The sequence below is a fragment of the Aegilops tauschii genome, chromosome 2 (genome assembly GCF_002575655.3).
Source record: "Aegilops tauschii subsp. strangulata cultivar AL8/78 chromosome 2, Aet v6.0, whole genome shotgun sequence".
NCBI classification, from domain to species: Eukaryota; Viridiplantae; Streptophyta; class Magnoliopsida; order Poales; family Poaceae; genus Aegilops; species Aegilops tauschii.
This window is the reverse complement of record NC_053036.3, coordinates 411,562,080-411,589,087: the sequence shown is the minus strand read 5'-3', so window position 1 is coordinate 411,589,087 and position 27,008 is coordinate 411,562,080. Positions and strand designations below refer to the sequence as shown.

At 50.5% G+C, this 27,008-nt stretch overlaps 1 long non-coding RNA gene across 1 annotated transcript; it reads left to right on the top strand.

Annotated features, from left to right (window-relative positions):
* Positions 1-15,212: 15,212 nt before the first annotated feature.
* Positions 15,213-18,549, top strand: LOC120973503 (uncharacterized). Its single transcript, XR_005768473.2, has 3 exons — positions 15,213-15,814; positions 15,902-16,192; positions 16,984-18,549. It is a non-coding gene; the product is annotated as an uncharacterized lncRNA (long non-coding RNA).
* The last annotated feature ends 8,459 nt before the right edge of the window (positions 18,550-27,008 follow it).

Sequence of the window (27,008 nt, the reverse complement as noted above, 5' to 3'; positions counted from 1 at the left end):
TCTCAAGCGAAGAATATCATATGTGGCCATCTGAGCAAAGGACAGTATGGAAGAGTGAGTGCTTTGGAAACTGCTAAGCTTATTTGGGATAGGCTGTCCAAAGTGAATGAAGGAGTCTCAACTCAGCATGACTCTCGAGTTGGTGTTCTTCGTAATCTCTTCAACCGCTTCAAAAGACTCGACAATGAAAATGTTCAACAAACCTTCGATCGCCTCACTGACATCTCAAATGAGCTTCAAGCGCTTGGTGCCACTGACATCACTGACCATGAGGTGGTGAAGAAATTACTGAGATCGCTTCATTCCTCATTTGATACCCTGGCATTGGTGATACAAGAACGTGCTGATTAATTACAAGTCACTTGATCCCGCTGATATCCTCGAAAGGCTAAATACTCATGAGTTCCAGCTTGCTGAAAAGAGAGACCTCTATGGCTCGAGCTATGGCAGATCACGTGCACTAAAGGCCAAGGCAGTTTCTGATTCTGAAGATGAAGACTCTGGCAGCAGCCTTGGTGATCCTGAAGAACTGAGTCAGGAACTAGCATTGCTCGTGAAGAAATTTCAAAAGTTCTCAAGACGTGGTCACTTTGGAAGATCCTCAAGGAGCAATGATTCCTCATCCAGTGACTACAAGAAGAGGCTTTGTCACAAATGCAAGAAACCTGGACACTACATTCAAGATTGTCCTCAGTGGGAAAAGGAATCAAAGAAGAAGAAATACAAGGATTACAGTTCTGATGATGCGAAGAAAAAGAAGAAATCCTCAGAATCTTCATCATCAAAATCCTCAAGGTCTTCATCTCACAAGAAGAGCAGCTCCAAGAAGGCTCGGGCATTCATTGGCAAGGAAATGGACTCTGAAGCTGAATCTGATGAACATGAGGAAGAGGAGGCATCTGAGGAGTCCGAGTATGGAGTAGCGAGTCTAGCTCTCGCTACTACATTCGTCAGCAAGTCTATCTTCAACTCTGAAGAAAATGGCTTCACCAACAAGGCTGATGAAGGCAATGATGACTACGCTCCCACCTATTGCTTCATGGCAAAGGGTGCCAAGGTACTCAAATATACCTCCTCTGAATCTAGTGAGAATGAATCTGATGAAAACCTCAAGCCCAGCTACTCTAAACTTGCTAAGATTGCTGTGAAACAACAAAGGGCTTTTGAAAAGGTTCAAAACATGCTAGACAAAAGTGATGATATGTTGGGTGAAGAAATGGATCGCACTAAAACCTTGACTGAAAATCTTCAGAGACTTCAGACTAGGTTTGACAACCTTCAAGGTCATCATAACACTCTCTTATCTGATCATGAGAAGCTTTCTTATGAATTTCTTCAAAAAAGCAAGATCTTGAGAAGCTAAGAGTGAGTTATGAAGATCTTCAGAAGGAGCAAGATTCATTACCTGCTCAACAAATCACCACTGCTCAGGAAGAATTTGTTCCTCCATGTTTGAAATGCATTGAACGTGAATCTGCTAATTCTTCACCTGAATATTCAAATGCTACAAATTCCTCACCTGCCTCTGCCATCACTAATTCCTCATCTAAGGACATTGCTAGTATCACTGATGATGCAGGGCTGAAGGAACTGTACATGACAGGCATGTACAAAAGCCTCAAAGGGCATCAGACTCTTTGTGATGTGCTTAAAAAGTAGATCCTCAACAGGAACCCCAGGAAAGACGGTATTGCCTTTGAGAGGAAACTCAATGCTGATGGTACATATTGGAAGCCTGAGCAGTACCCCAAAACCTCATGGGTTGCTGCAAAGGGACCTCCAGTTGATCCATCTAATTTATCTAGCTTTACATGTGAATCTTCTCATTCTTCTGATGAGTCATTTGACTCCAACTATAAACTGTTTAAAAATCAGAATGGTGAAGTATTTGCTAGATATGTTGGCACTAACTGCAGGAACGGTTCTCCTATGAAGAAAATCTGGGTTCCCAAAAGGTGCCTTGAAAATCTTCAGGTGAATGTCCTCATGACACCACCTGTGAAGAATAGGAACCCTAGATCAAATTCTTCATATGGATCCAAGTCCTCATACGGATCGAATTCCTCACGTGGATCATATTCCTCAAAAGGATCAAAGTCCTCATATGAACATCATCATGCTAACAACTCTGTTTCGCAGGGAAGAGCCAAGGGTTATGAATATGAGCATTATTCTTCTAATCATTATGTTCATAAGTCCTCGAAGAATTTCTCTGCTTATTCATATGCTTACCCTAACTCCTCTTATGTGAAACGAAATGGATTGGCTTCTATGCCACCTTTCTCGTATGGAGCTCGCAGAGTGATGAACTCTTTGCCACCCCTTCAGATGTGGGTGGTGAAGAAAAAGAACTAATCTTTTATGCAGGGTCAGGTCTCCAGACGTACTTAAACGTCTGAAGAATTTGCTGGAGACCTGAAAAGTGCCTGAAAGGACGCAGGCTAATCATGAAGAAATGAACCTTCATTTCTCACGTCCTCATACTGCTTTAACTATTGCATTGCTTGATGAAATTGGTCTGATGTATTGTGTTGTCATATTCTTCATTCATGAAGTATATGAAGTTCGTAAGCTGCACTAATTCATCTGCAAGATGATCAACCCAAAGCCACTAAGTGGGTCCTCAATAGTGGATGTACAAATCATATGACTGGTGGCAAGAATCTATTGATGGATGCTCCCTTATCACCATCGCATCTGAAGCATATCATCTTCGCTGACAAAGGCAAAAGTCAGGTATTGGGTCTAGGTAAGGTTGCAATCACAAAGGATCGACACATGGACAAAGTCATGCTTGTCGAGTCCTTAGGATACAACCTCATGTCTGTCTCAATACTTTGTGATCTTGATATGGTTGTTGTCTTTGGCAAGTATCGTGGTGTTGTGGTTATGGAAGCTGACAATTCCAAAGTCTTCGAAGGCTTTAGGAGAGGAGACTTGTATATTGTTGATTTATCTACAGGACCGCAACCAGCCATGTGCCTACTTGCAAAAGCTTCAGAAGGCTGGCTATGGCATCGACGACTTGGTCATGCAGGCATGAGGAATTTGCACACGCTTGCGAAGAAGAAGGATGTCATTGGCATTGAGAATGTCAAATTCCTCAAGGATCACTTGTGTGGAGCTTGTGAAGCTGGAAAGATGACCAAGGCTAAGCATCCAGCGAAGACTATCATGACCACTACTCCACCATTTGAATTGCTTCATATGGATCTCTTCGGTCCTAACCATTACTCAGCAGTCACAAATGACGCATCTCTCTATGGCTTTGTTATTGTTGATGATTACTCTCGATACACATGGGTACACATTGTTACTTACAAACATGAAGTGCAGGAAGTCTTCAAACAATTTTCCTCGAGGGCTTCAACCAACTTTGGTGTGAAGATCAAGCACATCAGAAGTGATAATGGAACTGAGTTTAGGAATTCTGGTCTTCATGACTATCTTGATGAACTTGGTATTACTCATGAGTTATCTGCTCCTTACACTCCTCAGCAGAATGGCGCCGTGGAGCGCAAGAACAGAACTCTTGTTGAGATGGCTCGCACTATGCTTGATGAGTACCAGACGCTTGGATTGAGGCAATTTATACTGCGTGCCACATCATCAACAGGGTATACCTTCACAAGTTCTTCAAGAAGACTGCCTATGAACTCCTCACTGACAAGAAACCCAATGTGAGTTATTTCAAAGTCTTCGGTGCTAAATGTTGGATTAGAGATCCTCATCACAATGCTAAATTTGCACCGGAAGCACATGAAGGTTTTATGCTTGCTTAAGGACTCGCACACCTACAGAGTCTTCAACAACGTTCTTCACAAGGTTGTTGAAACTGTAGACGTGCGGTTCAATGAAACTAATGGCTCGCAAAGAGAGCACCTACCTTCTGTGATAGATGAATCAGCACCTGAGGAATCTATCAAGTTCAAGGCTACTGAGGATGTCATTCCTACCAAAGAATCTGCTGAAGAATTCATTCCAGAACGTGAAGAACCTCGAGCTAATGCACCTGAAGAAAATGCTGATCAAATTCCTCGATGACAACCAACTCATCCTCGCGTTGCAAAAGAAGTGCAAGTTGAAAAGATCATCGATGACATTGAAGCACTAGTTCCTCTCACACGCTCAAAAGCTTCACATTTATCTAACTTTTGTGGGCACTATGCTTTTGTCTCTATCACAGAGCCCACTAAGGTAGATGAAGCATTTTTGGAGCCTGAGTGGATTCAGGCCATGCAAGAAGAATTACATCAATTCGAACTCAACAACGTCTGGGAACTGGTTAAACGTCCAGATCATCGCAAGCACAACATCATTGGCACAAAGTGGATCTACCGCAACAAGAAAGATGAAAATGGCCTTGTGATTAGGAATAAGGCATGGCTTGTAGCTCAAGGCTACACACAGGTTGAAGGAATTGATTTCGATGAAACTTTTGCACCTGTTGCTAGACTTGAAGCTATTCGCATATTACTTGCTTATGCTAACCATCATGATATCACTCTATATCAAATGGATGTGAAAAGTGCATTCCTCAATGGTAAGCTTGAGGAAGAAGTATATGTTGCTCAACCCCCAGGTTTTGAAGATCCAAAGCATCCTGACAAAGTCTTCAGACTCAATAAGGCCCTCTATGGCCTCAAGCAGGCCCCTCGGGCATGGTATGATACTTTGAAGGAATTCCTCATGAAGAAAGGCTTCAAATCCGGTTCACTCGACCATACTCTTTTCACTAAATCTTATGATGATGAATTGTTTGTGTGCCAAATATATGTTGATGATATTATCTTTGGCTGTACTGACCAACGTTATAGTGATGAATTTGCCTATATGATGAGTGAAGAATATCAAATGTCTATGATGGGAGAGTTGAAATTCTTCTTAGGTCTTCAAATTCGTCAACAGCGCAATGGCATATTCATATCTCAGGAGAAATACCTCAAGGATGTACTGAGGAAATTCGGCATGCAAGATTGCAAAGGCGTCAAAATTCCGATGCCCACAAATGGCCATATGTGCACTGATGAAAACGGTATTGACTTTGATCAAAAGGTATACCGCTCCATGATTGGTTCTTTATTGTATTTATGTGCATCTAGGCCAGATATTATGCTTAGTGTTTGCATGTGTGCCCAATTTCAAGCTACACCAAAGGAATCACACCATAAGGCTGTGAAACATATTCTTCGATATCTAGCTCACACCCCAACACTTGGATTATGGTACCCCAAGGGCTCGGCTTTTGATCTCATTGGATATTCTGACTCTGACTATGCTAGTGATCGTGTGGACCGCAAGTCAACATCTGGTACATGTCATTTCCTCGGACGATCTTTGGTCTGTTGCTCCTCGAAGAAACAGAACTACGTATCACTGTCTACTGCTGAAGCTGAGTACATTGCTGCTGGTTCTTGCTGTGCTCAATTGCTGTGGATGAAGCAAACTCTCAAGGACTACGGCGTCAACGTGAAGAATGTGCCTCTCTTCTGTGACAATGAGAGTGCCATCAAGATTGCTCACAACCTAGTTCAGCACTTGAAGACAAAGCACATTCAGATTCATCATCATTTTCTTCGCGATCATGTGTTGAAGGGCGACATTTCTATTGAGCATGTGAGGACTGAAGAACAGCTAGCCGATATCTTCATGAAGCCCTTGGATGAGAAGAGATTTAGCAAGTTGCGGTGTGAGCTAAATATCCTAGAATCTTCGAATGTTCTTTGAAAAGGATACTCATCCTAACACTTATGCAAAATTGATGACTTAAATGTGCAACACATGAAGAAACATTTTTCTTCAATCAATGAAGAATAACACTCTAAGTGTGAAGAAATTAACGAAGAATTTGATTCTCAGAACCCTACGACAATTGTATGCGGTGTTTGAAATCATCATTCTTATACGGTGGGTCACGCCACCACCAAAAGTTGAAAATCTTCAATTTGAGTTTTTCCTCAGTTTTGAAATTCCTCAGTTGTTCAAAATCTTCAACTTTGCAAAATCTTCACTGTTTCCGTCGTTTTTCTTCATTGGCTATATATATATATATACATATATATATATATATGAGTTTATGTCCTCTACAGCATTCACTTATTGCTATTTCTTCAAGTCATTTCTTTTCTGCTAAGTGAATGTTATCGGACCCTTCCCCCTCCATGCTATACTCAACCCAATCTATTCACAATTTCTTCATGTGCGTTCTATTTGAAACTCGTTCAAAATCTTCACTGTGTCCTTGTCAGCTGAAGAGTTTGCGAACAAAACTTTTAACTTATCTTATCCAAATTTTCGGCTTTGCCGCTCAAACCGTTCTACATCCCATGAAATACTTATCTATTCACCCACGATCTAACACGATCTCCACTTCTCAGTACGTGAGTGACACATGTCAAGCGAATGAGAAGGGTCAGGGGCACGTTCGTCCAATTTCTTTGGGCGAATAGTTTTTCACTGTGGCTATAAATACCCCCTCTCCCCTTCCTCACTTCTTTTACTCCGCTCGACCTCTCTCCAGCTCGAGCTTCTCAAACCCTAGCACCGCTGCTACTTCATCGTCGCCGGTGAGGAAGAGCTTCACTGCCTCGACCTCGTTGCCGCCGTACTCGCGCCGGCCGCGAAAATCTTCACTCCGCCGCCGCCGTAGCCGTCTTCATCCGCCGAGTTAGGGCGTGGAAGATCTACACAGACGAACTTCACTTCTCCACCTCACAGTTCGTCGTGTTCTTCGTTCAGGTTAATTAAAAGTTACTTTTACTGCCCTCTTTGATTCAAATGACTTCTACAAAATCTTCAAAAGGTGTTTATTCTTTAAATTCTTCACACACTAAACACCTCACATGTCATCTGTTCTTGATTCATTTCTCTAAGCTGTAATTTCTCTTCAAGATTCCTCAATTGTGCGGATTTCTGATCTGTACAACTCTGGAACCTAAGACTAAGAACGCTTAGTGAAATTCTTCAAGACTCGCCTGGTCAAATTCCTCAAACTTGTTCTTTTTGAAAAACCTTCTGAGAACGCATATGACCTCTCCAAATTCCTCGCAACTATACTCTGTTCACAGGTACTCATGTCCGCAGCTGAATCACTAGGTTCTCATCAACTTAACTCATTTGCAGCATTCCTCGAAGAAAAGTTGCATACTTCTTCAGAAAATTCAATTGTCCAAATTCCTCATCTGAAGAAAATGGCTGATGGAAAGAAGCCACAGAAAGGAGGAAAGAGGCCTGAGGTCAACACTGCATTTGAAATCCCTGGGGACATCTATGCTGGGTAATGCACACCCCCTGAGGAAGATAAAAATCAGCGCAAGGTGCGCATTCAGAAGATAGAGAGGAGATGGGCAAGGGAGTGGAGGGAGTACAGATATGTGACTCCCAAGTACATGAAGAAATTCGCACTCAATCCTCCATGCTCAAGACCTCCGTTGGCACCTGGCGAAGAAGCTAATCTCACCAGCCTCAAGCGTGGTGAAGATTATCCTGAAGAATGGGCCAAGCGCCAGGCCAAGTTGGCCAAACAAGCAAAAGATGCAGTGAGGAAATTCAACGAGGACTCTGCTACTGCTGCTGCCTCTGCTGAGGCCTATGCTGTCAAGCCGAAGAAATTCCGTCAATGTCCTCACGACAAATTCCTCACGCTGCTCCTGCCCCTCCAAAGTCCTCAGCTGCTCCGACCAAATCCTTAGCACCTGTGCATCTTGCCATGTGCCAAAGGACTACAGGCTTCTCTATTGCCTCAGGAGTTTCACCTAGTTCCTCAGCTGCACCAAATTCTTCAACAGGACCCTCTCTGCTGAAGACTAAGACCACTGCTGGACGAGGCTCTCGCCCAAGTCCTCACAAGAAGCAGGTCGCCTTCCAAGTGCCGTCGGAAGAAGATGAAGCTGATGATGAAGAACTTGCTGAAATCATCAGAGATAGGCAAGTCAGGGCCGCTAGAGCCAAGGGCACAAATGTGCCTCTGCTTTTGGATCCAAAGTTGATCCTCGATTACATTGATCTCTGGCACAAGGACCCAAACACTCCTATGCCTGACTTCAAGCTGACTCCTGGCCAAAGTCATATGCTGACTGCCTTCATCCAAGAAGAAAAATGGAAATTTGAGAAGGCCAGGCAGCTCAAGAAAGCACATTACAGGAAGGAGAAATTCCTGAAGAACAACATTGTCTCTATGACAACTGATGAACTTGTGAAGATCCAGTCTGAAATCAAAGTCCTCAGCGATGATTTCAATGCTTACTATGCTGATTGGAAAGGAGCCAAGGTCAGGTTTGTTAAACTGACTAAGATGTTCACCTCCAATGTTGCAGCCCCATCGCAACAAGAAATTCCTCACGCTGAAGCATCTGCTCAGCCAACTGAAGAACATGCCAGCACCGCTGATGAGAATCAGGCTGCTGAAGAAAATGTGAGTTCCAGGGCTGATGACTGCATTCCAGCCGCTGATGAAACTGCCAGGGCACCCACTAGTGGTGCACCTGAAGAAAATGAAGAGGTCAAGGCAACTGCATCAGTTGTGCCTGAAGAAAATCAACCACATTCCTCTGCCCCTCCTGCGCCTACTCCAACTCCAATCCTTCCATCTGCATCAGATGTGAAAAGACCAAGGCTGTAGAGCGTGCAGCAGTGAAGAAAAGGAAAGCATCAGCTCCTTCAGATTCTTCAGCACCGAAGAAGATGAAGAAATTGACAAGCTCATTTGCTAATCCAATTGATGATGTTCCAGTTTCCTCCATGCCATCAAACGAAATCGTCCCTTTTGATGAAGAATATGTGATCCCTAGCGGATCTGATGAAGAAAATCCTTCTGCTACTTTGTCAGAGCAGATGGATGAAGAAATTGAAGTGGATAAAATCCCTTCAACCCCCACAGTTTCCTCGCCTATGCCTCAGTTTACTGCTGAAGAGGCCGGCGTTGAAGAAATGGAAGATGAAGATGTGGACATTGGCTGCACCACACCGGTGATGAATGATGACTTTTGGGAAAGTCAGCACCACAACTCTCCACTCTTCACACCACTGCAAAAAATTCCTCAGTCCCCAGCAACTACAGTTCAAATGGGATCTGATGAAGCTCATGAAGAAATTCCAGCCCCTAGAGCTGAAGAAAATGAAAATGAAGAATTGAAGACCCAAGCTGCCACTAAAGAGGAACCAGAAATTCCTCAGCCTGAAGAACCTGAGATTGCGATTCTTGAGGTTGTCATGCAACTTACTGACACTCCTCTGCCAAGCCAAAGGATCCATTCTCAAGGAAGCAAAAATTCAAGGCTAATGATTTCTTCGGCGAGCATGTATTCTTCACTGATTACAACCCCTATGACTCTGCTCGCATTAGGAAGAGGCGTTTCTAGACTGCCAGCCAGGCAAATTTTTATTCCTCAGTGCTGTTCAACAAAGACAAAGTCTTCAATCATGAGCCCATTCCTCACGTGGATATGGAATCTCTGCCGTGCTTCGGGCTAGTCCTCAGTGTTCTTTACGACGCGGGATTGTTGAATTTCTGCACTAATATATGTGATTGGAATGAAGAGCTCATTCTTCAATTTTATGCAACTCTGCACATCACCGGAGACTCTGAAGATGTGAATTCATGGGTGCTGGACTGGATGTCTGAAAATACTCACTACAAGGCACCAACTACTGAATTGCTTCATGCTTTGCCTCTCAGTCCTCCCCTTGAAGCTGCTCATTGCGTCTATAGTGAACCTGAGCTTACAGATCACTATATGCAAGTGCTGATGAAGCCTTTGAAGCCAGGTCAGGCCCCAAGAACAAAATTCCTTGTGAAGGAATTGTTATATGTGCCTTGGACTGTCTATCGCATTCTTACGAAGACATTGAGTCTTATCAAGGGCCATGACTCGGATGAAGAAGAAGTCATTGGTATAATGAAGAATCTGCTTTTCAATATCATTCATGGCGTTCCCGTCAACTTCCATGATTTCTTCATGAGGACTCTGGCCAATGTCGCAATGACACCGTTTGAGTTGAAGCCTTATGCTCCTTGGATCATGAGATTCATCAGAACAAGGTCTTCACTCAACTACAAAGCTGACACACTGAACCATTGCAGCTACTTGCCGCCGATTGAAGTCCTCAAACGGACATTTTCCTCAGCTGATGAAAAGGGCAAGGCTACTGCTGTCATTGATGAAGGCATTCGTCCATTGGATGGTCAATTTCGCAAGGCTGCATCCTACTCCACCAATGATGACTCTGCCACCCATGACTCTGCCGCCAACGCAACCAAGCCAAATCCTCAAGGCACAACTCCCAGGGTGATGACTGACCGTGAGCTTCTCCTCAGTCTTCACCAGAAGGTTGATCGCAATCACAAATGGGTCAAGCATCAGTTTGGTTCAATTCTTCACAACATGACTGCTACCCATAATGCAGTGAAGAAAAACCACTACTACCTTCATGAAACCCTCAACCGCACCTGGGCTGTTCTGTCTCACATTTACGGCAAAGAAGATCTGAAGAAAATGGTCTCCAGGAGGACTTTGACTGGTCTGCACATCCACCGGAGAAATACAAGAAGGTCAAGGTTCCGTCCTTGGTGTCCAGCTCCTATTCTTCATCGCGCGACACCGATGAACATGAAGACTTGGACGACACTGCGGTAGGCCCTACTCCACCAAACGACCCCAACAACGCTGGCGCTCCTTCATCAACTTGATATTCTTCAGGGGCGTTAGTCCTCATTTTCGAACCTTTTGGTCATTCGATGACAAAGGGGGAGAAATTTGAGTTAGTCTTCAAGCGGGTCTATCTTATATGGGCATTTTTTTTCTAAGTTACAACTCTCGTTCTTCTGATGACTTTGTTGGATCGAGTTGTAAACTTAAACTCTAAGGTGGCCTGATACTTTTGTTGTTTCTTCTGCATGCTTATTCCTCGTTAATGTTATTGCACGCATGCTGAATTACATCAGTCACCATATTTCATCATGCATTTCAAATTCTTCATATATTATGTCAAATGCGTGTATGAATTACAAGATATAGGGGCAGATCTCCATGATTCAACTCTTCAAGTGTGCATTGCTTCTAAAGTAAATTCCTCACTATGCACATATTCAGGGGGAGTTCTTCTATATCTTGCAATCAAATTCCTCAATATCAGTATTTACACTTCATATGTTTATCCCCGTTGAAAACTTAACCTATATTGTCATCATCACCAAAAAGGGGGAGATTGTAAGTGCATCTAGTGCCCCTTAGTGACTTTGGTGTATTGAAGACTTATAGGTTAAGGGACTAATGTGTTTATGAGTGTACACAGGTCTATAAGTCTATGAGGAGTTTGATATTTACAGAGAAAGTCGACCCCTAAAAATGAAGTTCTTCGACTGAAGACTTTGGATTTCTGAAAACTTTCTGAAGACTTTGAAACTGAAGAAATTGGTGTGACCTTGAAGACATGGTATTCACTTGAGGAACATGAAGCGTGAAGACATTTGTTTTCGTAGTTTCATTTTCTCTTTCTTGAGTCATAGGAAACACCGTACTGTTAAAGGGGGTCGAGGAAATACTAAGGAAAAATTTCCATGTGATGCTCAACTCAAAATCCTACACCTACCAATCCCTTCGAGTGAAGCCATTGGAAATCTCATACAGTTCAGTCATATTCTTCAGTGACAGAGACAAAGTTCTTATGGTCTCTGAGGAATTTGTTCTGACTGAGGAGTTAGGAATTCGCCAGTGCAGATTGCCTACACAGTGAGGAACATGATAGCCCTGAGGAATTTGATACTCAAAATTTCCGACCGTTGCTGTGCTATGTGCCAGCTGTCCCAAAATATCTACCCACCTAACGGTCATATCATTGAAGGGTATTTATGTCTTATCATGTCGGGCTGCTCCCTAGGCTATAAATAGCCGCCCCCTACAACCACTAGCTGGTTGGCTGCTCCGAGAGAAACTGACACTTGTCATTTGAGAGCATCCCATCCTCCGAGGACTTTGAGCGAAAATCATCAAGTGGGGAAAACCCAAACCCAAACACCCACAAAACCAAAGTGACTGAGCATCACTGAAGAGATTGATCCTGTGTGGATCCGATGTTTGTTACCTTTGAAGACTGTGCTTCTTCCAGACAGTTAGGCGTCATGGTCTAGAGTATCCAAGAGGAAATTGTGGATCGCCGAGTGACCGAGTCTGTGAATGTTTGGAAGTCACCTGAAGACTTACCACGAGTGATTGGGCGAGGTCTGTGTGATCTTAGCTCAAGGAGAATACGGTGAGGACTGTGTGTCCTTAGGTTTAAATACCTAGCCGCTCCAACCAGACGTACAACTGAGACAACAGTTGGAACTGGTCTACCAAATCATTGTCTTCACCAAGCTTACTGGTTCTATTTCCTCAACTCTTTCATTTCCTCATAAATGTGTTGTGCACTTGTTCATATCTGTGTTTGAAGACTCTGAATGAAGACTTTCTCAATTTCCTCAGTTCAATTTCTTCAGTCTGTTTGTCTTCATCCTGTGTTATCTTGTGTTTACGCTTTCTGTACTCTGTGCTTGTCTGCATTTCATCATGATGACCATGCTTGTGTTCTGCTATGCATACTTTTGAGTACTTATTCCGCTGCAACTAGTTCTTCGCTAAGGAATTTCCTCACTGGCAAATTCCTCAGTGAAGAATTCATAAAAATCGCCTATTCACCCCCCTCTAGTCAATATAACGCACTTTCATAGCACAACACTCCGAAGAGGTGCGCTTGCCGGAGTGGGTGCAAGAGATCTTGCCGGTCTTCTTCTTCCCTCCCGGGGCTTCAGCGGCAGGAGCAAGTGCCTTGGTGCAGCTGCTGCAACTGCTTCCCGGTAGAGTAGGTCGGTGCAGATCAACACGTCCTTCCTATCGGAGGGGACGGTAATGATGTTCATCGGCCCAGGCATCTTCAGTGTGTTGTAGGCGTAGTGCGACTCTTCCATGAACTTGGCTAGTGCCAGGCGGCCGAGGATCCCATTGTAGGGCAAGGGGATCTCGGCTACATCAAAGACAATCCTCTCCGTCCTGTAGTTCAACTCGCCTCCAAATGTCACAAGCAATGTGACCTTTCCCTTCGGCTGGCTCCTTCCCGGGTTGACCCCTTGAAACGTGCCCGTTTCCTCGAGGTCTCCAACAGGAATTTGCAGCCTTTTGATCACAACGGGTGAGATCAAGTTCAGACCAGCCCCGCCGTCAACCAGCATCTTGTTCACCTTGAGGTTGCGTATCGTTGGTGAGACCAACAACGGCAAGCACCGGACCGCAGTTGTGCGGTCAGGGTGGTCCTCGGCGTCAAAGATGAGGGGCGTGCTCGACCACTTCAGCGGCTTCTGAGCGTCGAACAAGGGCTCTGCTGCTGTGATCTCACGCGCCCACTGTTTGAGCTGGCGGTGAGAAGTATGCAGCGAGGCGCCACCATCGACGCACATGGCCTTTGTAGCCTTCTGAAACTCTTCCTCGCCGGACTCGTCGTCCTCGTCATGATCATCGTCTTCTTGCTTCTTGTCGCGGCCCCGAGCGGGCCTCTCTTGTTAGTTGTCCTTGCCGCGGCGGCCTCCTTGGCCGCCACGCTTCTTGCCGGATCCTTTGGCACCATCCCGACCCTTCTCCTTGTCCCGCCTGTCATACTCGGCCTTTTGCTTCTCAGCAAGTAGCTCGACTTGTCGGCAGTTCTACAGGTCGTGGCCCTTGGTGTGATGGATCTTGCAATACTGCTTGTCGGAGCCCCTTGGCTTGTCGGCAGCCGCCAAGGCCCAGCAAGCGGCGCACCCGGCAATTTCCTTGCGGGGGTCGTCTGCCTTAGCCTTCTTGGCGGCGCCGGTGGTGTCAGATACCTCGACGGCAAGCACGGTCTTGCCCTTACGTTTCCTGTTGCGACGCCGGCCCTTCTTCATCGGGCAGCAGTGTCCTCATCAGTAGAGTCAGTTTCCGCGCTAGCGTCCTCGCCGGGGTACTTCCTTCCCTCTTCAGCCCGGGCGCACCTATCGTCCAGAACATAAAGTTCGGCCACATCCTTAACCTTGTTCATCGCTAGCTCTTTGCGCATCTTGTGGTTGCGCACGTTCTGATGGAACGCGCTAATCACGGCGGCGGGATGAACATCGGGGATGTTGTATTGTACCCGGCTGAACCTCTGGATGTACTTGCGCAGGGTCTCCCCTTCCTTCTGGGGAATGATATGCAAATCAGTGGCCTGGCCATGAGATTGGTGGCCCCCGGTGAAGGCACCAATGAACTCATGGCACAGATCTGACCAAGAAGAAATGGAATCCGCCGGCAAGTGCATCAACCAAGACATGACGTTGGGCTTCAGTGCCAACGGGAAGTAATTGGCAAGCACCATATCATCGCGAGCTCCGGCAGCTTGCATCGCGATGGTGTAGATGCTGAGGAACTCTGACGGATGGGTCTTGCCGTTGTACTTCTCGCCGACGTCGGGCTTGAACGTGTGGTGGGACGGCCATTGGAACTGCCGCAACTCACGGGTAAAGGCTGGGCAACCCACCCCGTAAGGTAGGCCGCCGGAGCCCCCCGGTGCTGGGTGGTCCATAGCGGGTCCCGCGCGCTTATCCGATTGGTGGCGTGTATCGCGCCAGCGCTCGATGGTGGTTCTAGCATCTTCGTGGGCTCGTTCTCGAAGAACTTGGTGCTGGTCGCGGTGGGTCCGTGGGTCGGACAAAGCTATGGAAATGTTATCACAAGTGTCATTGCGACGGACCGAACCCGCGGTGGCTGGTGTAACGCCCCGAGACCGACGCTACAGATGCCGCCCAATTATTTTGTTATCGCGGTGTGTTTTATTTGTGTGTTGCATTCATCATCGCATCATCTGCGTTGCATCGGCACTTCGTTGCCGTCATTTTGCAAAACTTGCATCCGTTCGTAGTTGCGGGTTCTCTCCTTTGTCGTCGTTGACCGGTTCGAGACCAACCACACGCTGGCACATGATCGTCTTGTCTCTCGGCACATCCCACTGATGCCCTTACGCGCGTCCGAAAGCTGTCCCAAACCTGACCCGAGCAGTTGCGACCAGTGCGTCCGGATCATCTCCAAACATCTATAAAACATCTCCGATTTCTCATTTGGACTCTCTAGCCTATTTATCCGGGACCGTCCGATTAAAATCGGAGGGTCCTATCTAGCACCTAAGCTACCCTTGCTATATAAACAGTCTAAACCCTAGGCTATCTCATCCATTCCTCCCCTATCCAATCGCCGCCGCCACACTCCACCTCCCACCTCGGGATCTCCTCCCGATCCGAATTCTCTCCGACCAAGTCCCTTGTTTTCCGCCGCCACCCAATCCATCCATCCAGCCTGCAGCAGTGCCTCCCCTAGGTGGCTCGATCCCCAGCAAGCCTCAACAGAGCTCTGCAGCCCTCGCCGAGCTCCTTGAGCCCCGCCCGGAGCAGCCAAGCCGCCGGAGCTCCATTCCCTCCGCGTCCACTCCATCCCCTGCCTCGCATGCCTCCTCTTCGCAGCCCCCTCGCCGAGCTCTGCCGTCCTTAGCGTGGAAGCCGACGACACTGCAACCACCATGGCGCTCGGCCTTGTGCAGTTTCACCAGGCCATTTCCCCGTGCCCAGATGCTCCACCGCCGCCTTGCTCCGTACCCGCCACAGATGAGCAGCGCACAGCCCCTTTTCCTTCTCCGGTCGTCCTCGTTCTCTCAACTCCATCTCTCTGCTTTTCTAAAGGAAGGTCGCTCATGCAGCCATGGGCACCACAAGCGGAGGATTGCCTTGCCACCCTCGTAACCACGGCCTCGCCTTCGTGCCTCCGATGACCGGCCTCGTCGTCGCCGCCAACCCCAGGTCGCCCCGTCGCGCCCTTTCCATCTCAGTGCATCTCTGTCTCTCCTTCCTTCCCCTGTTTCCCTCTGAACTCTATCTTTTCTCCAGTTAACAGCAGCCTCCTTCAAGTTCGCCGCCTTGAGCTCCTGCCTCGACTACTCGTGCGTGGATCCGTTCGCCCTCGCTCCGTTCCCGCGGGATCTGGCGTGATCCAGCCGGAAGGAGCCCCGCCGCGGTGACCCCCTGCTTCCTGTCGCCATGGCGCCACTGCAGTTCTTCTGCAGTTAGATGCAGCAGCGCTGCATCAAGCGCACGCCCGCGCCGCCGCGTTGACCTCCTCCCCACCTGCCAGATCCGGCCTGCCCGGCCTCCTCCCCATCAGCTGGGCCTTGGCCCAGGGTGAGCAGCACCCGCCCCTCTCGTGTGCACCATTGGGCCAGCCAGATTCGGCCCGTAGTGTTTTTTTCCTACTGCTGCGATTTTCGCATTTATCCAGAGTACTGCAGTTTTATAGATAAACCCTCAAACATCATGCATTTAATAACTCCACAACCGTGCATCGGATTAAAATGGTTTAAATATGTAAAATGTCTAGAATTTCATCTAGTTTCATAATATGCTGCTCACATCCATGTTTAAAATGTTTAGACTTGCTGTTTATTTAATTTTGCATAAATAGCATGTTAAAATGAATTATTTCATAACTAATTAACCGTAGCTCCAAATTAAATGTTCTTTATATGTAAATGGGGTAGAAAAATGCATAGATTAACATGGTGCACTTTGTTTTACTATTTAATAACATTAAAAGATGTTTTAGGGCAGAACAGTAGCTAATTCGAAAAATGGACATGGGGATTTTCTGGAATTGTTGTTTGTTGTTCCGGCCTCATTTAAACTTGCCTAGCTAGGTAGTTTTCATATGCTTCACCCCTTGCCATGTTTAATAACATTTAATATTGTTGCGTACATAAACAAGAGCGAACTAAATAACTTGAATGTGGTGTTTCGTCAATATGCAACTCGTTGCATATTGAGCTCCACTTAATTTGTATTGTTGTTTGTTGCACTTTGCCATGCCATGCTCATTAAACCGGACATGCATCATACTTGATTGTGCATCATGCCATGTTTATGTGATGGTTGTTTACTATGTTGCTTGCTTCTTTCCGGTTTGCTTGTCTCGTTAGCTTCGGTTTCGTTTCGGAGTGTGAGGATTCGTTCGACTACGTCCGCTTGTCTTCTTCTTGGACTCGTTCTTCTTCCTAGCGGGATTTCAGGCAAGATGACCATACCCTCGAAATCACTTCTATCTTTGCTGCTAGTTGTTCGCTCTATTGCTATGCCGCGCTACCTACCACTTGCTATATCATGCCTCTCATATTGCCATGTCAAGCCTCTAACCCACCTTTCCTAGCAAACCGTTGTTTGGCTATGTTACCGCTTTTGCTCAGCCCCTCTTATAGCATTGCTAGTTGCAGGTGAAGATGATGTTTGTTCCATGTTGGAACATGTTTATGTTGGGATATCACAATATCTCTTGTCTTAATTAATGCATCTATATACTTGGTAAAGGGTGGAAGGCTCGGCCTTATGCCTGGTGTTTTGTTCCACTCTTGCCGCCCTAGTTTCCGCCATACCGGTGTTATGTTCCTTGATTTTGCGTTCCTTACGCGGTTGGGTGATTTATGGGACCCCCTTGACAGTTCGCTTTGAATAAAACTCCTCCAGCAAGGCCCAACCTGGTTTTAACATTTGCCACCTAAGCCTTTTTCCCTTGGGTTCTGCAGACTCAAGGGTCATCTTATTTTACCCCCCCCCCCCCCCCCCGCCCGGGCCAGTGCTCCTCGGAGTGTTGGTCCAAACTAGAGCCACTTGCAGCGCCACCTCGGGGAAACTTGAGGGCTGGTTTTAGTTGTACGTAGTGTTCATCCGGTGTGTCCTGAGAACGAGGTACGTGCGACTCCTATCGGGATTGTCGACACATCGGGCGGCTTTGCTGGTCTTGTTTTACCATTGTCGAAATGTCTTGTAAACCGGGATTCTGAGACTGATCGGTTCTTCCCGGGAGAAGGGATATCCTTCGTTGACCGTGAGAGCTTATAATGGGCTAAGTTGGGACACCCCTGCAGGGTATAAACTTTCGAGAGCCGTGCCCGCGGTTATGTGGCAGATGGGAATTTGTTAATGTCCGGTTGTAGAGAACTTGACACTTGACTCAATTAAAATACATCAACCGCGTGTGTAGCCGTGATGGTCTCTTCTCGGCGGAGTCCGGGAAGTGAACACGGTTCTTGTGTTATGGTTGTGCGTAAGTAGTTTCAGGATCACTTCTTGATCACTTCTAGCTTCACGACCGTTGCGTTGCTTCTCTTCTTGCTCTTATTTGCGTATGTTAGCCACCATACATGCTAGTGCTTGCTGCAGCTCCACCTCACTACCCTTTCCTACCCATAAGCTTAAATAGTCTTGATCTCGCGGGTGTGAGATTGTTGAGTCCTCGTGACTCACAGATACTTCCAAAACAGTTGCAGGTGTCGACGATACCAGTGCAGGTGATGCTACCGAACTCAAGTGGGAGCTCGACGAGGACCTTGGTCGTTACTATGTTTCGTTTCCTGATGATCAGTAGTGGAGCCCAGTTGGGACGATCAGGGATCTAGCATTTGGGGTTATCTTCTTTTCATTTGGGTTTGACCGTAGTCGGTCTATGTGTGTACTCTGATTGATGTATGATTTATTTATGTATTGTGTGAAGTGGCGATTGTAAGCCAACTCTTTATCTCATTCTTGTTCATTACATGGGATGGTGTGAAGATGACCCTTCTTGCGACAAAACCACAATGCGGTTATGCCTTTAAGTCGTGCCTCGACACGTGGGAGATATAGCCGCATCGTGGGAGTTACAGCTGGCGTGGAGGAGGAGAGTGCACCGTGGCCGCAGCACCCCCGGCCCCTCCACCGCTGGCATGCCATGGTTCGACGGAGCGCCGGCCTGAGGGCCCCGCCGGTCACGGATCATCTTTATTGGCGGCAGCGACGAGGCTCCGGATGGTGGCTCTCCACTCGTCGAGCTCCTCCGCAGCAGGAGGGAAGTCGAGGAGCAGCTGCGCGCGCGCCAAAGCTTCTGCTGGCGTGGGTGGTGCTGACAGCTACGTGGACCGTGGCGCGCTTCGACTTCTAACCACGTTAGAAGGAGCTCTATCACGGCCCAGCGGCTGCGTGCCATTTTCGCCAGCACTTCGGCGGGCATGCTGGACTCCTTCGCCCCGCAGATGATGCACAGGACTCTTCCCACGGTGGCGTCCGGGGTCTCCAGCGTGGTGGCGCTGCTCGTCATGCGCACTGGTAGAAAAGCACCGGTAGAGAGCAAGAACACGCTGTGGGCGCCGGCGTAGGCGTCTTGGAGGTTGCTGCGCCGCCCGTGGATGGCACAGCGACACTCCTGGAGGGCCCCCCGCCGCTTGCGGGGGGCCCAGCCCCGTCTTTGGATTTGGCGATGCGCGGCCCGTCATCTGGCGCACGAACGACGCCGCTCGCCAGGCTCTGACTGCAAGAGCGATGCTGGTGCTCGCGGGCCACGGCTCGGGTTCTGTCCGCGACCGGCCCGCTACTCGTCCGCACTGGCACGGGCCGTTCGGCTCCCGACGAGCCGATCGCCGTGATCATCTTCTTCTTGGGAGCCATGGCGATGAAGAACCGCTGGGCTAACTGCTAGATCGGATTCTCACAACTGCGCCCCCTACCTGGCGCGCCAAAGATGTCGGGGAAACGACACCTATGGGATCATAAGAATCCCTACTACGGTTGACGGGGCGCGGGGTCGTGAGAAGAGCAGGTCTAACAAGAAGCACACGGATCGTTTACCCAGGTTCGGGCCGCGAGGATGCGTAATACCCTAGTCCTGCTTTGGTGGATGTATTGAGTGTTCTTGTGTTCTTGAGCTAGCTACGGGGTGTAACTTGCCAAAAAGAGCCGAATCCCTCTCCAGTATGCCATGGGCCTCCTTTTATAGTCGAAAGGGGCTGCCACAGTGGCACACAGGAGGTGGAAAGGTCTACAGTGCTGCGAGCTTATCGCCCGTATTACAGGACAAGACACATTTAATGCATTGCTTAGGTGTCCCTTAGCTTTATCGGGGACAGGCACGAGGCCCGTCCCGTCCGTCGCCGCCTCACCTTGCTTCGACACGCGCCCGGGCCAGCGATGCATGTGGCGCCATGTAGGCAGGCAGGCAGCTGAGGTGGCGCGATGGTAGGGTCTTCACGAAGATCCGCATGCCACCGCGCAGGTGCTTGCTGAATTGGCTTGGAAGCCGCATGTTGCCACGCAGGTGCCTGCCCAGCTGGTCGGGCTGGCAGCTGCATGCGAACGGCGGCGGAGTCTTGGTCGACGCGGGCCTGGCTGTGGCCCCGCTGATGTCCTCGGCAAGGGCCTTGCCGGGGGCCCGGCAAGGGTCTTGTCGTGGCGTTGCAGTCGTCCCTGGCAAGGCGCTTGCCGCGGGTCTTGTGGATTCCCTCGGCTGGGATCTCGCCGAGGGTCGCCGTCTTCTGGTCCTTATCTAATCTCACATGTTTATGATCTTGACGAAGATCTGCATGCCACCACGGAGGTGCCTTCCGAGCCCTGGTTCCAACGTAGTTGGTTGGGTCGGAACCCGTGGGCTCAAGGGTGGCTCGCTCTGTTGGTGTTGGGCAAGTTGACCCGGCAAGGCTCTTGCCGGGGCCTCGGAGGCCGCCCCGGCAAGGGCCTTGCCGGGGGGGTCCACCTCACCCTCTTGCTCTTTGGTGTTTTTGGTCTTGGCGTTGCCTTGTTTGTCTTGGGCTTTGGCTTCTCTCCGGCTTCCCTCCCTTGCCCTGCTTGGTGTGGCCGTGGTGCGTGGCTCTGACTGCCCATGCACAAGTAAAGGGGTCAAAAGGAGAGCCCCTACTTTTGTACACCGACAGGTAGGTTTGTAACATCCCAATTTTCCTAAATTAGGATATTAATAGATCATTCATATGCATATCCTATTTTTATTGCATTATTTGCTCTTCTGCAATATTCTTTTCATTATGCAACAAAGGCAATTTATTGGAGTGGAGATAACATGACTTCTCCCCTGTTTTAAAAATGTTCATAATGTGCAGAATATTATTTCCAGTTCGTTTGATATGTTCTGGTAATTTTTGCAATCTCCAAAATATTTTAATTGTGTGTTATTTTACTGTTTGTGTGGCCTTTTGCATCAAAATGAATTTCCAAAATTGCATTAGTATTGGAACTAGTGTTCCTGTAGTTTATAGCTATAGGGCTATTTTTACTGTGTGTCTTGGTATTTTTATTTAGATTTTATATTGTGTATGCTATTTTATTTATTTTGTTTTCTGCTGTTGTGTTTAAAAAAAAGCAGCGCAGCGCTGCAGCCAGCCGGCCCAGCCGCGCAGCCGCGGCCTAGGAGCGCCAGCGCCGCCGCAACCCACCTAGCCGATGCCGAAGCGGTACACGCCGCCCCAACCGCATCGCTCGCCCGTACCTGATCCGCTAGTCGCCTCAAGCCACTGACTAGCGGGCCCCGCGCCTATTCGTCCTCTTCCCCGAGCCGGGCACTGCACCGCACGCACGCTAAAGCCGAGCCCGGATCGCTCTCGTGCCCTGGTTGATTCCGTGTGCTCCAGGGACACCGTACGCGAGACGAACCCCCAGGGAAACCCTACTAAGGTCGCTTCCCCGTTTTCCCTCTTCCATATACAGCTGCCGGGCGCACGGATCTCGCCGGAGGAGCTCGGAGTCTGCTGCCATCGCTGGTCGTTTCCGTAAGAATCTCTCTAGCAGCAGCGCTTACCCCCTTCGACTCCCCTCTCTGTCGCACATCCGTATGACACGGTTTCGTGGGCAGGAAGACACCGGAGCGAGCCGCTGGAGCACACCCGACGCCGCCGGAGTTAGCGTCGTCGCCACCGCCCGCAGCGGAGGTCCCCGCCGCCGTTGAACACCACCACCACCTCCCCCGCTCGACACCGCACCCTCCCGTCACCTCGTCTTCGCCGGAGACCCACCGGAGAGCCACCACTGCCGACGCCCGACCGTCGCTGCCGTTTTCCTCTGTAAACGGTGAGCACACACGGACAGGAGGTTTTTCGGCCAACCGCCCGCTGCCACGTGTCAGTGCTCCAGTGCACGCGCAGGAGTTGCTATAGTTCAGGAGTTTTCTGCTGCCTTTTGTTTCTTTTCCAGATTTTCATCCAAATTTCAATTTGCTATAACTCTTAGTATATTTGTCAAATTTAGGTAATTCTTTTTCCTATGACCTCACAAAAATCAGCCCTTCATGACAGTACCAAAATTTCTCATGTTTGCACTGTTTAAATTTGAATTCGTCCAAATTCAAATTAAACCTTCCGGAGGCCATAACTTTCAAACCGTTTATCGGATTCGAGTGATTCTTTTTGTGTTGTGACTGTAGTGCAATTTAGGTGCTGTTAAGCTGCTGTTGTTGGGTTTTTGTAATGGTTTTCTTGCTGTTGGTTTTGTTTTTGTTCTATTTGTGTTCTGATGATTGATTTGTTGAATTGTGTGAAACGTGTAGATTGTCCGGTGTGCGACGTGGGCTATTGTCAGGAGTGTGACTTTCTGAACCAGAACCAAGGCAAGTTACATGTTGATCATCCTTTACCTATCGTGTCGGTGGGAACGACACCTATGGCGTCACTGTGATCCCTTCTACGGTAGGCGGGCGCGGGGTTGTGAGAAGAGCAGGTTTAGGAGCTAGCACAAAGATCGTTTACCCAGGTTCGAGCCGCGTGGATGCGTAATGCCCTAGTCCTGCTTTGGTGTGTATTTCAGAGTGTTCTTGAGCTCTCGAACTAGCTACGGTGACTGCGTAGTTCCAAAGAGCCGAATCCCTCCCCAGTATACCTCGGGCCTCCTTTTATAGGTAAAAGGGTTGCCACAGTGGCACACAGGAGGTGGAAAGGTGTACAGTGCGCGAGCTTATCGCCCGACATTACGGGACAAAGCGCATTAAATGCGCTACTTAGGTGTCCATTAGCTTTATCGGGGACGGGAACGAGGCCCGTCCCGTCTGTCGCCGGTTCGCCTCGCTTCGACACGCGCCTAGGCCAGCGATGCGTGCGGTGCCATGTAGGCAGGCAGGCAGCTGAGGTGGCGCGGTGGCAGGGCCTTCATGAAGATCTGCATGCCACCACGCAAGAGCTTGCTGAGTTGGTGTGGAGGCCGCCCGTCGCCACGCAGGTGCCTACCCAACTGATTGAGCTAGCAGCTGCTTGGGGACGGCGATGGAGTCTTGGCTGGTGTGGGCCTGGCAGTGGCCCCGCTGATGCGCTCAGCGAGGGTCTTGCCGGGGACCCGGCAAGGGTCTTGCCGTGGCGTCGCAGTCATCCCCGGCAAGGCGCTTGCCGGGGGTCTTGTGGATCTCCTCGGCAAGGATCCCGCCGAGGTTCGTCGTCTTCTGATCCTCATCTGATCTTGTGTGTTGATGATCTTGACAAAGATCTACATGCTACCACGGAGGTGCCTCCTGAGCCCTGGTTCCAATGTAGTTGTCGATGGTGTTTGGAACCCTTGGGCTCAAGGGTGGCTCGCTCTGCTGGCATCGGGCAAGTTGCCCCGGCAAGGCTCTTGCCGGGGCCGCGGAGGCTGCCCCGGCAAGGATCTTGCCGAGGGAGTCCACCTCACCCTCTTGCTCTCTGCGTTCCTGGTCTTGGCGTTGCCTTAGTTGTCTTGTGCTTCGGTTTCTCTCCGGTTTCCCTCCTCTGCCCCGCTAGGTGTGGCCGCGGCACGCGGCCCTAACTGCCCGTGCAGAAGTAAAGGGGTCAAAAGGAGAGCCCCTACTTTTGTACACCGACAGGAGCCCCCGGGCCTGGGCCACACATAAGCGCGACGCGTTGTTGGGCCAGGCCCAGAACGGTGCGCGGGCAGGTGGGGCGGATTTTACCGCAGTAACTGCGTTGTCCGCCGCGCTTCCCCACGACCCGCGTTGAACGCGCGACATGGAGGATCGTGCGTGACGTGGGGGTCATGCGTGGGGCGGTTCCCGCACGCATGCATCACATCGCAGTTAATGGGAAAAGAGGCGGCCCGCGCCTTCCCCTTAAAAAGGAATAACTGCGGGCGCGCTGCTCACTTACCCCCTGCATCTTCTCCAATCTCGGAACTGCTGTCCCTTTCTCCTTCCTTCCCAAGCATTCGCCTTTGCTCGCCGCCGCTGCGTCTTTGCTGTCTTTTGTCCCTTGCTTCCCGCAGCCGCCATGGCACCCAAAACCAGTAGAGGCAAGGGAGTGGCCAAGGACACCGGGACGAGCGAGCCGCCGGAGGGCGAGTTGGCGGTGCGGCGGACGCAGCTCGCCTACTTCCCCTCGACGGTTGACGTGTTCGAGCTCCGGGACTGCTTCAGGCCCCTATGGGGGTGCAAGACGGGGGGGGGGGGCATCCAGCCACGTGCGTCATCCCCGCCAACTGCGCCGAGGCCGCCCCGAATCGGTACCCGTTCTTCGTTGATTACTTTTCTTGTGGCCTTTGCCCCCTTTTTTTGATTTCTTCAATGATATCATGCACACATTTGGCTTCCACCTTCTGGATTTTACTCCAAACGCCACGGCGTGGATGTCTCTGTTCGCCCATCTCTGTGAGGGCTTCGCCGGAGTTCTCCCCAACACGGCACTTTTCCGCCATTATTTTTACCCCCGCATCCAGAAGGGAGGTGCCATTTCTGGTTGCGTCACCTGGATCCCAAAGGTCCAAAGGGACATACCTGGAGGGCGCCCAGAAGGAGAGGTGGGAACAATGCCGGGGCCGGTGGTGCTGGATTGAGGAGGACGATCCACAGGAGTTCTGCCGGGTCCGCCAGGCGCCGCCGGTTTGCAGGAACGACTGGGGTGACGTCGATGCCCAGGATGACAAGCTCGAGATTGCCACCACCAGGATCCACCGCCTCACCATTGCCGGGCTTACCTTGGAGATGGTTGGGGCGGATTTCCTCCGCCGCTGAATCGCTCCTCTGCACAACAAGGGGAGGCCGGCCTGGCTCTTCCAGAACGCGGCTGACATCATGAGCCTTCGCCCTGGCCTCAATCACAACTTCACGGTGATGGGGCACGCTCACTTTTGCCAGCAGATCTTTCAGCTCGACGTGAACCGTGAAGGCTGGGCCGAGAGGTCCGGCAAGGCTGTGAAGGCCGGCAAGGTCGTCAAGGGTCCCTTGTTCGGGTTGCCGGCGGGGGTGGTCCCGCTGAGCAACAACTCACGCCAGACTGACATCATCATCATGATGCTGGACTGCAATGCGCACGGTCCCGTCCAGAACTGGGCCCCGCCGTCGGAGGAGCAGGTCTAGGAGTTCTTTGACGGCTTGGCGGAGGTGTATGTCCGCAACGAGCCGCTTCTCATCCAGGACACCACTCAGGCGGAGCTGGACTATATCGCCGCCAGGGTGGTGGAGGCAGAGCTCGCCAGGCAGGCCGGCAGTGCTGGCAGCGTGGAGGACGAGGCCGCGGCGGCCGCGGAGGAGAAGGAGCTTGCCCAGTGGGCAAAGTCCGCTGGGGAGGCCAGCAGCCGGCACCGGGGCCCCTCATGTCGAAGATGTGGCCGACGAGTCGTCGGAGGAGGAGGCCGAGGCTGTCGACCCTCCAGCCACGGGGAGAGGGCGAGTCCTGCGGCGGGCCACCTCTGGCGAGCTGGTTCGGCCCGGCAGGGTCGTGCAACCCCGACAAGCCTAGGAGGCATCCGCGCGCCAAATGAGGGCCGCGGCTGCGAAGAAATCGGTGAAGGCCGCAGTGGCGAAGGAGAAAGCATCTACCTCTTCTTCATCCAAGCGCGTACAGACTCTGCCTTCCTCCCCTCCTCTGGCAGACGTTGACGTGGAGGTCACCTTTGACTTTGTGTCCCTCAGCCCAAGGAGGAAGAGGAAAGCAGCAGAGGAGGAGGTGGAGGACGAGTAAGTATCTTGTCCCTTTCTGTCATCTCCGTCCCCTCGGACTGTGCCACTTATCTTAATTCGTCTTCATCTTTGCAGGGATGCGGAGGCACTGGCCCAGAGGGTGAAGAGGGCCAGGGCTTCAGCGAGCGGCCAGCCCCCGGCAGGGACTTCCGGTACACCACTGGTGGTGTTGAGCAGCCCGGACAGTAGCCCCCGGCAAAGCCCCCAGCGTAAGTTCACCACTCACCCCTCATCGACGTGTGTTGGGGGCACGATCTCTTGGTGCTGACCTTGCTCTGGTTGCAGGAGGAGGACAGCAGCAGGAGGAGCCACAGAGGGCTACCCCCAACACGCCGCCCCGAGGGGTGTCCCCGGCAAGCGCGCCAAGCACCGAGCCCATGCACACGGAGGAGGAGGAGAACCCGGGCGCTGGTGGCTTCGCCTCGACGCCAAATGTTGGCGGGGAGGGGACCTCTGCTTCCCTGCCCGGCACGGGTAAGTCACTCGCCTTCCATCCTTGTTCTTTTTCTGTTCTTTCTGAATCTTGGTCTTGGCTTCACCTCATCCCCTTCTCGGTATCCAGATCGTCCGTCGGCGGACCAGGAGGACATAGACACCGTCATCGAGGATGTCGCCAAGGTCGCCGAGGCGGAGGCCGAGAAGATCGCCGCCGAGGAGGCCGCCAAGGGGCCCGCCGGGGAGCCCGACAAGGCTGCTGCCGAGGAGGCCGGCAAGGGGCCTGCCGGGGAGGTGGGCAAGGCTGCTGCCGAGGAGGAGGTGGTCGATGACCAGCCTTCCTCCTCCACTGCCTCTGGCTCCGGGAGGTATCTGAGGGTGAGCGACGACCCTTTCGTCCACCTCCCAGGGTCATCGAGCTCTAGGGCGCCCATCGAGGGAGAGGTGTTCGACGAAGAGGTGATTGCCGCCGCCGGGCTCGAGGTTGTTGACGAGCTGAGCGCCGGTGGCGACGGTTCTTGGGAGGAGCGGCTTCTCCAGGCCATGGGCGCCAGCTTCCGGAAGCTCCAAGCGCTCCACCACGCCCGCCTGGACAAGGCCAAGTCCAGGATGGCAACGGTGGACAAGGCGGAGGCGGACCTCAAGGGACGCGTCGCCGAGGCACAAACTTGGTTCCGCCAGGCTTGCGAGGAGCTGAAGGCCACCCAGGGCGAGCTGGCCAAGCATGAGGTGGAGCTCACCATGAAGCGGGTCGACATCGAGAAGGCCCAGGAGACGGCGGAGAACCTGGCCGCGGCAGCCGAGGCCGCTCGAACCCAGCATCATGCCGCGCTGAACTCCTAG